Source organism: Chlorocebus sabaeus, chromosome 1 (assembly GCF_047675955.1).
Source record: "Chlorocebus sabaeus isolate Y175 chromosome 1, mChlSab1.0.hap1, whole genome shotgun sequence".
NCBI classification, from domain to species: Eukaryota; Metazoa; Chordata; class Mammalia; order Primates; family Cercopithecidae; genus Chlorocebus; species Chlorocebus sabaeus.
In genome coordinates, this window is record NC_132904.1 from 80274199 (window position 1) to 80286421 (window position 12223).

Here is a 12223-nt window from a genome sequence, read left to right on the forward strand (position 1 = left end):
AATACTTTCTAGATAATTCAGTAAATGAAAGAGCAAACACTTGCAGTTATGCAGTTCCTCATTAGGGCAAGCCAAAGGAAGAGCTATCGATTTAAGGGGAAAGATAGTTCAAAACTAAATCTTGACCCAAATGGTGAAAAGATGATTACCTGAAAATAATTTTAATCTTTTTTTTTTTTTTTTTGAGACGGATTCTCGCTCTGTTGTCCAGGCTGGAGTGCAGTGGCCGGATCTCAGCTCACTGCAGGCTCCGCCTCCCGGGTTAATAATTTTAATCTTATAGCTACGCTTTAAATTCTTTGGTCTCTTAGCTCTCAGGGCAGTGATGTATACCGTGTGGGGTGCAATATCACATCTACCTAACTCAACCAGCTTATCCAGCCGAGGACAGGCATCATAAATATTCCAGTGAGTTCTGTGAGGATTAGGGGTAAACAGATGTCTAGTTCACCTCTGCATTTCTCAAGAGTCTTGCCAAACTCTATAGAATCTTCTCCAGTTAATGTGCTTTTGTCATTTCTGGGCTTCTTCTACATGTTACAAATAAAGTGGATACTTGTGGTGGTAGGTGACAAGGTTCATAGGAGAAGGTGAAAGCAGGAAAAAAGGTCAACAAACATTTACCGAGCACCCACAGTTTTTAGGCCAAGGCTAGGTGCTGGACATACAGAAATAAAAACACCCATCACTGGTGACTCTATATATCGAGTCTCAATACTTCTTGGTCACCATGATAGGTTTTGGTATACGTTGTTCTTATTTGCAATTTAATAGCAGGAATTTTATCTCTACCACAGAAGAAAACAAACACCTTTGGGCTCACTCACAAGCACATATTCATGAAATTTTAAGATGTAAGAAAATTCATTGTGTTGTCATAGATGAAGACATTTCTTTAAAAAAAAAACCAGCAATTCCATCTGGTCTGCTAAACAGGTTCTCTTGGTAATATCATGCATGTTTTAATAAATTTATCTAATTGCATTTATCCTGGGTGGGTAACTAAGAACTCTGAAGGACAGATATATTCCCAAATTATTTCTCAAGCAAATTTTTGGGTGTGTACATGTTAACAGTAGAAAGGAATCTAAATAAATTAATATTTCCAATTATAGTATACTACCATGAAGTGATTTGATTAAAATATTTTCCTTAAAAATAAAAAGGAGGCAAACTTTTGTTTCTATGAAGAAACATTCTAGGCTGCTGTGTCTGATGGAACGTGTACTCCATCTTCATGAATACATATATAGATGTATGTATTTCTGTGTATATGTACATTTCTTTGTAAATGTTACATTTAAAAAGTAGATTCAAATAACCCTAATTTAATTTTTAAAAATTTTAAACACAAGGAAAATGTTTTCCTTTATATCATCCTTATCACTATGACAACTAAATGGGTTTGGTGCAATTCTATCTTATCCTAATTAAGAACATGGCCCTGCAACACGGTATTCTGTTAATATTAAATGAAAATGTGTGAATTATCTAGTTTTAATTAGACTGCTGCATTTATGGCTTTCTGTTGTGAGCAAATGCTGTTTAGTATATAAAACATAAATTGAGATTTGTTTCTTAAGAATTAGATGAATGTAGGGGAAATCAAGGGGAACCCACACTGCTTGAATCACACATCCTTATGTAGAGTCTGTATCCATTCACTTATCTTTTCATCCTTCTATCCAATACTATTGAGCCCCTCCTATTAGCAGTCAATGGAAGGACAAAGAAAAATCTGTCCTTACTAATGAGCTCCCTCTGGTGATAAGATCCACCAAAACAGATAATTATAATATAATATAGTAAGATAAATGTAGTTACAGAAATAAGCCGGGAGTATTTGAGATATAGCAAGAAAGACCCAACTGGTGGGGAGGAAGGGAAGAGAAACATCTTTCAGGAGGACAATTAATCAATAAATAAACAAATAATGCTTATTTTTTTTTTGTTTCATCAATATCCCTACTCACTTTCCCGCTCCTGTATTATTTTGAGGCAAATAATTTCACCCATGCATATGTCAGTGTGTAGCTCTAAAAGATAAGGGTGCTTGTTTTTAATATAAGCAAAAATACAATTATCACATCTCAAATATTACCAATAATTTGTCACCACATATGTCATTGGTGTCCAAATCTCCAACTGTCTCATCGTCATGATTTGTTTTACCATTTATGTTTTGTTTGAATTGAAATACACAAATGTTCATTGCTTACAATTTGTTACTTTTAAGTGTTTCCCCTATATCTCTTTTTTCTTTGCCAATTATTTATTGAAGAAGCCTGAGTTTTAAAGAATGCGTGGAGGGTTAGACAAATAAAGGGGAGGGGAGTAAGGAAGGAAATTTAGAGAAATGGGACACCAGGAGAAAAAAATGTTGTAGAAACATTGAGGCTTTCCTTGATTTTTCTTCCTTCCCTTTCTTCCCCTTCTTTCTTTCTTTTTCTTTTTGATGGAATTTCACTCTTGTTGCCCAGGCTACTGCAATGGCACCATCTTGGCTCACCGCAACCTCCGAATCCCGGGTTCAAGTCATTCTCCTGCCTCAGCCTCCCAAGTGACTGGGATTACAGGCACCACACCCGGCTAATTTTGTATTTTTAGTAGATACAGAGTTTCTCCATGTTGGTCAGGCTGGTCTCAAACTCCCGACCTCAGGTGATCTGCCCGCCTTGGCTTCCCAAAGTGCTGGGATTACAGGTGTGAGCCACCGTGCCCAGCCTCCTTAATTTTCTTAAACATGCAAACTCTGTGAGCATACTTACTTATTTTGGGAATATTGCTCAGTGTACTAACAATACTATTCTCTATAAATCTAGTAAATTCCTGTATCATCTTCCAGCTTAGCTTCAGAAATTCTTCCCCACTTTTCTCTCATGTTGTCTCCATCCTCCTTTGAAGAATGTATCAGCTGGCATTTATCAACCAGTATTTTTGGTGTGTTTGTGTTGAGGCATCATGTGAGATGCTAGGCATATAGGGATGAATGAAATCAAATCCCTGCCTTCAAGAAACTCTCAGGCCGGGTGTGGTGGCTCACACCTGTAATCCCAGCACCTTGGGAGGCCGAGGCGGGTACACACAAGGTTAGGAGTGCGAGACCAGCTTGACCAACATGGTGAAACCCGTCTCTACTAAAAATACAAAAAAAAATAGTCAGGTGTGGTGGCACATACCTGTAATCCCAGTTACTTGGGAGGCTGAGGCAGGAGAATCGCTTGAACCCAGGAAGTGGAGGTTGCAGTGAGCTGTGTGCCACTGCACTCCAGCCTGGGCAACAGAGCAAGACTCCGTCAAAAAAACCAAACCAAAACAAAACAAAACAAATCTCTCTGTGAGGTATTTTAGTAAGAAATGAGGCAATGCCTATGATGCCTACGTTTCGGCCTAAAAACATATATTTTTCCAAATAATTTTTAGTCATGACAAATATATGCTCATTGTTGTGCAAGGCATAACTGGAGAGTTTTCAAAAAAAGGGATATTTGCCATGGAATCGTTAATAGGCTTCCTCTTTCAGTTTCCATTTAAAGATGGAAAGCAACACTTTGTCAATAGGCTAATCATTTTGACTGTGTGTTTTATTGCTTTTTCTAATGTCCTATGTTATGAAAAGGTCATGAGAAGACTAATGTTGGAAGATCAGATTATCACATTATAATGAGTTTAGCTAGTACCCTATGGCTCACATTTTACTCTTTATGCTGCTAGTGGGGCAACTGAAGCAAGCAAGACAATAACGCATTATCCTGTAATATTTTAAAATGATGTTGTTGATGGTGGAAGACCCACTAGCACTTTTTTATTCAATTAAGGGGCTGCCAGTATTTCCTTGGGTTTGTTATTGGCCTATACAAGTAGAAAGATACATCTTCATATTCAAGAACCTAATACAGTGTCTTGCACATTGTGGGAAATGGTGGGTATCACATATGCTGTCCTGCTACTTTCCAACTACGTGACCAAGCATCATTTTCTCCTCTATTTTTATAGTGCTACTGTGAGAAGTAAATGAGATAACATGTATTCAGTGCTTTGCACACAGCAGCAGTAAACAGAGAATTTTGTTATTATTTAAGTAAATGAATTTTTAAAATTGTACATACTGCCGTTGTCTTTTACTCCTTTACCTCTGCCTTATCCAAATCCCTGACCTGTCTTTCCAGACAACCTCAAATATCTCCTTTACCCACTTTTTAAAAACGCATAAAGGACCGTCTTAAACATCTTAATACTTAGTTACACATTGTTCCTGTGTCTAAATGTTATTCTCCCTAATTGTAGCCATAAGTTCTTTAAAAATAAGATGAGTGTTACATAGAAGTGATGTCAAAATATTTATAGCTAGCTGTGCCAGGTATTAATGCTTTAGTTGCTCAAGCATGGAGATGTGTGAGAGTCCTAGGGAACGGATTCAGGGGTTTCAGTTTGAAGCAGCTTGGAGAGGAGCACTCAAAGAGCCCAGGGTAGAAGCTATTTACTAACAAGAAAATATTTCAATATTTTAAGAAGCAGAAGCACTGCCTGCAGCCAGAATATTAGCGCTGGCATTTTTGATACTTCTTTGGCATCCTCTATTTGTCAGGAACTCAACACACTTACTGATAAGGTAAGAAATTCATCCAAGGAACAGTTTCTCTATTTGTACAAGGAAGCTACAAAACAAGACAAAGAAGATTTTATCTGGTTTGTGCTATGGGGAAGTGAAGTTATCATGGTAATAATGGTACCTTTTAATGCTTATGTGACATATGTGCTTTTAAATAAATATTATCTGTCACCCTTCCACTATTTTTAGTTGTTTCTTTCTCTGCACTGGAGAACTGTCTAATCTGAAGAGGAAGAAGCCAGTGCCCTGGAAGCATTTCCTACCTGGTCACTGCACCCTTCTCTGACTCAAGCATGTTTTCTGAGTTAAAACAGAAGTCTTGGGCTCTTCACTGACACAGCTGGGCTGGGAGCACTTACCCATGCCTGGATACAGATTTTCTGAACAGATTTTATACACCAGAAGCAAGGGGCAAGAGGAAATATACTTTGATTCTGTTTATTGCTATTATTTTCTGTTCTTTGGAATGAAGCTAGATAGACAAGTGAATATTTTAGGAGCATACCCACCAGGTAGGTGGACTGACAGCACTGAGACAAGCTTCATGAGTGAAATAAGAATGTTTAATCATTGCATTTGGATGACAGAAAATTGTGAACTGTATGAGCATGCCTGTGATAGAAAGTAAATAACGGTTTTGTCACTTCCTCTTCTATGCTGTAAAAGTGGAAAAACAATCCAAAGTGTAGTTAATTAAATTTGGAGTTAGGAATTTCAGTGGAAAACTATTACCAAGCCCATTAAGTACAATCTTAATGAAGGAAGTATTCTACTTCCTCAGTGGAAAGAAATGATGATTACTGCCAAAGGCTGAAGAACTTACGAATTATATAAACTCTGAATTATCCAGAAATCAGAGTGAAGTCTAATTTTTCTTTGAAGCATTGACATTTTGTTGAGAAATATTTTACTCTATGTCTCATTTCCAAAGTGACATAGCAAACACACGTACCAAAATATATTCTTATTTGTCTTATCATATTTTTTAGCATCACAAACATCATGATATCAAAATCCAAATACACTTGAGTTATTGTATAAGTCATTAATCTTCTCTGAGCAGGTTTAATTAGAAGTAAAAAGGAGAAGAAGAAGATGATGATTTTGTTCAAAATACTATAATTCTTGAGCCTGGTAACATACATTTTAAAGTTCACATTGATTGACTCCAAATCTGTATCCACATTGTAAAGAATCAGAACATTTGACTGTGGTTTAGCTTAGAACTCAATGGTCATTATTTAACAACAAATTTTGGTGAGACTGATACTCTAGGTTTTCTGTTCCTTATTCTACTGTGCACACGGCTTCTGGCTGTCTGGTGATTTCTGCAGTAGTGCCAATGTAAAGATAGGCAGTGAGTTGAACAATTACTTCATTAGCTTTTGTGGCAAAGAGCATTTTTCTCTACCTCAAAGCCTTTCCTTCTTTCTTCTCCCCTAGCAAACTCCTACTCTTCCTGGAAACCAGTTTAGGGACATGCACCATCAAATGCTTCGCCTTCATTCCATTATGTTATGTACTAACTCTAGTAGACATTTGTACATTAGGTATTGTACATTTCACAAGTTATAGATGGCTGCTGGATTCTTTTCCAGCATCCTACCCCACCACCATCCCATCCTAACAGCAACAGCTGCCAAATTTCAGTTAAGGACTCATAATGTCCTGGGGAGACTGTCTTTATCCTATTTAAGCTTTAGAATGGGGCTGGAGATTTGGTCTCATGTTCAGGGGTGGATAGAAGCCAGTCTCTTCAAAGTGAATTCTAGCAATCATTGTCAGGATCTCTTTCTAGCCGGATGTGACTATGAAAACAAGTTGTCTAGGAGCCACTGGCAACTGTCCTGGGGCCATGAGGGCAATTAGTCTTGGTATGAAGCTAACACAAAGACAGGCAGTGTGGCAGGACCAAAAGGGATTTCTTGACAAGATTGTGAGCTGAGCTACAGGATCAGACCTCTTGAAGCTGACTTTACTGATGTACTTTTAAGTTACAATCACCAATATGAGTATATATTCCCTTTGTTGAGCAAGTCAGTTTGAGTCATCAGTTTAACGCTGTATTTTCAGATTGGGTGAGCACTTAATGTAGGCATACTATGTGTTAAGTATTTACTGTGCCAGATACTTTCATATGGATGAGAGCATAGCTTATACCGGGAAATAAAGTTATCTCATTTACATCTTCCCAACCACCTTGTGAGACAGGAATTGCTATACCTGCTTTATAGTGAAGGAAAGCAAGGTTGCAAGGTTTATTAGTGGGGGACACTTCCAACAATGCATTCTGCCTTTCCTCCTAGAAAACTACTTTGTTTTGCAAGTTTGACACTACTTACAATGGAAAGCAGCCTTATCTGTTACTGTCATGGCTGAGAAGGAATCACACTTGCAACTATGGGCTCATTTATCCATGTCTCTTGGATTATAAATTCCTTGAGTTCAGGGATTAAAGTATTTCATCTTTGTTATCTCCACCCAGCAAAACACTTGGCACATGGTCCATGCTTAATAAATAGCTAATAATAGACAAATGAACTAGAAAACAACCTAACAAAGCAAGGTAATCTGGATTATTCTGACCAGAACACATGGCTTTCCCAAGTATTTTGCATTTTAGTTTTTTATATTTGGCTTGACTCTTTCAGAGTTAGATGTTCACAATATACTAACAGCTATTTTCTCCTCTAATTTCCTAAAAGTGTGTTTTCCCTTTTCTTATAATTATGTGAATGATTCATGTTTATTAAAAGTTCAAATGATAAATAAAACATAAAGAAGAAACTAAAAATAAAATGGTGATACTACCACCAAAGGCATGCTTTGTCTTGCTTTTGTTTGTTTGTTATCTCTTTGCACTATCTCTACTACCAACTCTTCTAGGCAAAATAAATATGGCACCCATTAGTCTTCACAGAGTCATCAATTTAACCACTGTATTTTCAGATTGGGTGAACACTTAATGTAGGCATACTATGCGTTAAGTATTTACTGTGCCAGATACTTTAATATGGATGAGAGCGTAGCTAATACTGGGAAATAAAGTTATCTCATTTACATCTTCCCAACTGTCCTGTGAGACAGGAATTGCTATACTTGCTTTATAGCTAAGGAATGCAAAGTTGCAAGGTTTAATAGTAGGGAATACTTCCAACAATGCATTCTGTCTTCCCACCTAGAAAACTACTTTGTGAAAATAATACTAAAAGAAACACAAATAAAAGGAAAAAATCATTCATGTTAATTGCATAATAGCTTTCATTTCATTAAAAAACAAAAACAAAAACCCCCTAACCTCAAAGTTCTTAATAATCACAAAGATTTGTTGCTTAGAACTCCTGGCTGTTAATTTTCCGTAGGAGTGTCTTTGTCTCCAACATGACATAAGATGAAAAGGAACTATTGGGAGAATGATGCACTAAACAGAAGGGGCTATAGTAATGGCATAAGGCCACACAAAGACATTGATAGCCATATCTGCTTTGATTTGACTCTTCCTACAGGGGGAACCTCCCCTGTGCGACAGGGTTCTACTTGGATCATTCAGGCAGCCTTCTATTAGTCCTCTGCCCTAAGTGTTACAATTGCAATTTAAAACTAGAGATAAGGAAAGGACACCTGAAATTCGCTAGGGTCTCTCCAAGCAACTGTTTCCAAGTGCCCTAAAAGACACATGGCAGACAGTTTTAATCCAGCCAATCCTAAAATTGTTTTCCAAAGTAAGGCTATGCCTCTGAACTAGAAAAGCCAATGTCTTTCCTTGAAGCTGAGATCATCACAGTTTTGACCATTTCCTTCTTCAAATGATTTCTTTTGGGTTAATCGAGGAAAAAAGTCAAAAGCAAAAACATACAAAATCCCCACAAAACCAACCCACTGGAATTTTAGTTTACTACTCTGAATTATAAGTAAATGTTCTGCAACTCAAGGTAGGCTGACTCATATTTTTGGGACCCAGAACAAGAACATAAGCAGAGACTCCCAGTCCTGGGCTAGCCCTTCTTCTTTTTCATAGTTTCTTCCTGCACCACAAAAGACCTTTCATGCAGATGTGTGGACATCTCAGCTCATCAGTGCAAGCAATGATTAACAGCATCCATCCCTTGCCCTATTTCCTACCCTCATGCAAACAGAAGACTCTTGGTTTCCCCTCAGACTTGGGGGCAGGGGGTTGGGGAGGCACATCATACACCTCTTGAAAGTGAGCTTAGGAATGTTTGGGGAAAAAATTATTGAGTCCTATTTACCCTGAATGTGATCCAGAAGGGGGAGAGAGCAAAATCTAAGAGAGCCCATCCTCTTGGCCTACAGCCTTCTCTAAAGCCAGAGATACAGGGAAACTTGCTCAGTTCAAAGCGTGGTACTGATTTAGGGTAACTTTCAGAGCTTGCCTTGAATTTGGTAGATTTACGACCTTTTTATGTTTCATTTTTTATACCAAATTTTATACTTCGATAAGAATAGGAGAGATGGCTCAGGAGAATGTGATCTTAACTGGCATAGACCAAAAGTGGGAGCAAGGAAATCCCCAACTTCATTTTTAAAATATTCCCTAAACTCTGAGAGGGATTAAACATATGAGGAGAGGAATCAAAGCAGATATGGGGCCAAGATCCCAAAATGGAAGTGTGAAGAGCTGGGCAAACTCTATTGCATGCTTCCAACATGTTGGTCACCATGTGGATCCTGAAATCAGACAGGCGTGGGTTTAAATCCTAGCACTGCTATATGCCAATTTACATTAGTAGTATATTTAAACAAAATTTTCTTTATCAGTTCCTCATCTGATAACGGAAAGCAAAATAGGATCTACCTGGTAGGGTAGTGATGAAGATTAAATGAGAAAATGCATGTAAAATCATTAGCATAGTGCCTGGGACATCATAAACTATATTTACTAGTATTGTCAGGTATTTTAATACAACGTCAGGGCTGGAATTGTGGCCTACTTGTTATTTGGCAAATAACGTACAAACTATGATGTGTTATTTGGCATCAGTTTATTTCCATGTTCTCTATTGGAAATAAAATGTATTCTTTAAGTAATTATGTAAGGACTTTGGATACTATTCTAGGAATTAGTTAAATGTGAACAGAAAGGTAATAACTCTGTCTTTACTAGGTTTCCAAAATAAAAACAAAAACACAAAATGATCTAGTTATAAGAAGTATATCTTGTTAATTAGAAAAATTGTATAATCTTCCTGTTTACCATGCAAATTTCTTTCAAAATCAACATCTATTAAAATGAGTTAATATATTTGACAAAATACAATTTACAACAATGACTGCCTTTCATAGGACATTGCTTTGTGCTAAACAGTATACTATTGGCTTTACCTATATCATCAATTTGGTTAATTCTCCTAATTTTCCCCTCCTCCATTTTACAGAGAAAGAGCGTGAGGTGCAGACAATAATACTTGGTTGGGGACACAAAACCCTTCCCCTTTCCATTTACACCGTGCTGAGCCAGGTCTTTGAACAGCACTTTTAAACCCGTCCTTTTTGCCACCTTCCCTACCCTCTCAAAGGAAATTATATGTGTCACGTAGGCAAAATTAACATTTGCCTCTTTAGCTTTTAATTCTGTTTTGAGAGACATGGTTTTGTGTGTATGTGTCCTGTAAGAGGGTTCTTGTCACAGTTTATATTTGTCTTGCTGTAAATTTAATTGGGGATAACTCATATTAAATTTTCTTTTGTTGCTATAAATAGAGTTTATCATGGGTTGGTGGAGAAAATGGAAAGAAGTTCAGTTTTTGAGACTGGTACATAGGTTTATTTTTCCATAAAACCACACTGAATCAAAACCCAGATACCGCCGTAAAATAAACCATGGAGTCTGGCATGTAATTTTTAAAAATTTAATCTACAGTATAGCTCAAAGGTACTTTACAACAAATACAACTATATTATTCTTGGCATTAAGATATATTAACACTTTTAGGACCCTTCAGCTGTGTGACCTAAGCTTTACAAAATGTCATGGGCTGGCTGGAGCATCAAACACAGATGTTCATTTGTATCTGCGATGATTTGTTGAATGTCCTATCTTAATCATTATTGCTCTATCCATAAGCTTTGAGCCAAACATAAGACATTTTACAGACCCCTTGTGGGGCAGCCGCTTGTGGATTAGAAACCAAGTCTCAGGTTACACACCCCTAAGTGCCAACCACAATACATCACTCCTCTGCTCTTTAAGCAGAACTTATTCAGAGAAATGGAAAATATGGAAAAGCTATTTATGGACAAAAGAAGCATGTACAAAAAAAGTGTTCCTGAAAAAATATATATTCCATATTCTAAATCTGCCAAGTTTTTGGTATATTCAGAAAGTATACTAAGAAAGGAGAAATAACTTCATTGGAAGTGTGCTGGTGCCGATAACCAAAATATTTATGCAAAAAATAAAGCAAAGAGTAAGCTAAGTCTTTGGTGAAAAAAATGCATACATTTTTTTCAAAGAGATGCTAAAATGAGTTGCTTTCTTTGAGGTTAAAGAGGACATTTGTTAAATCTACAGATTCTACATGTAAAGAGAAATTACAATAGTGTGCAGGTAAACACTTTGGACAAACAGTTATGGGTTTAGAAGACAGTAGCTACTTGCCAGTGAAATAAAGCGAATGTCAACAAGCCAGACACACTTGAAACATTTGAAAAAAATGTCCTTGTTACTCCTCTCCATATATAATATGCCATATGACACCACAGTTAAATCTGCTATTGCAAAAAAAGTACGTCAAGCTGTTGGTTTCCATGAGATTTGGACAGAGGCAAAACAACACAGCAGAGAGTCTAAGAAGGTACAGCGTTCACTTCTCTTTCCTTCTGAAGAGGAAATGACTTCCTATAGTTAGCTGACCAGGAGTTAGTACACATCCTGCCTGAAGCTAGGACCTGGAGCAAGGACCCGCAGCACACCCAGATGAGACAGAAATGCAGCTTCAGGTAAATGTTAATGGTGACAATGAAACTAGAGAAAATAGCCAGCCACAAGTCATGCAAATACAGCAGTCATGCCTTCTGCATTTGTCCGTCCTGCGGGTACATCGTACAGCTCTTTCCATAACGATCTAGTCTTTTCTTTCACTCCCTCTCCCACATCATCAACAGGCATGCCAAATGCAAATCCCATTGGATTCTGATCCCATCCCGGCAAAACGCAGGACTACCACCATACTGAGTTTCACAATAATCGCCACAATGCCAATTATTCACAGCCCCTCAGTTCTGTTCACACAAAAGATTGCAATTTGAATCTTGCCTTGCACAGGTTCAGCTCGGTTGGAGCTGGTTACCAGGCAAACGGTCTGTTTTAAGATTTGCCGATTGCTGAGGAGAGTGAATTAGGGGGGTGGGGATGGACAAACCACCCTGTACATACCTCCTTTTGGCAGCTAAGAAACACAATTTCGTGACAAAGAGACTTGTTCTTTTCAAAGCTCACCCAACAAATGAAACTGATAGAATGAAACCTGAGAAACTTTAGCAACCAAAGAAAGCAGCCTTCCAAGGATCAAGGTGAATAATTGATTCATCGGGTTTTCTTTCATCTTTTAAGCTATTTTGCTCGTTAAAAGGAAATTGTGGAATTTGTCA

The 12223-nt window shown here is 37.5% G+C and overlaps 1 protein-coding gene across 27 annotated transcripts in view; it reads right to left on the reverse strand.

Moving 5' to 3' along the window:
• The window catches only part of DLG2 (discs large MAGUK scaffold protein 2), a 2222296-nt gene that overhangs the window by 212473 nt on the left and 1997600 nt on the right, over nt 1–12223 (reverse strand). The window lies entirely within an intron of this gene.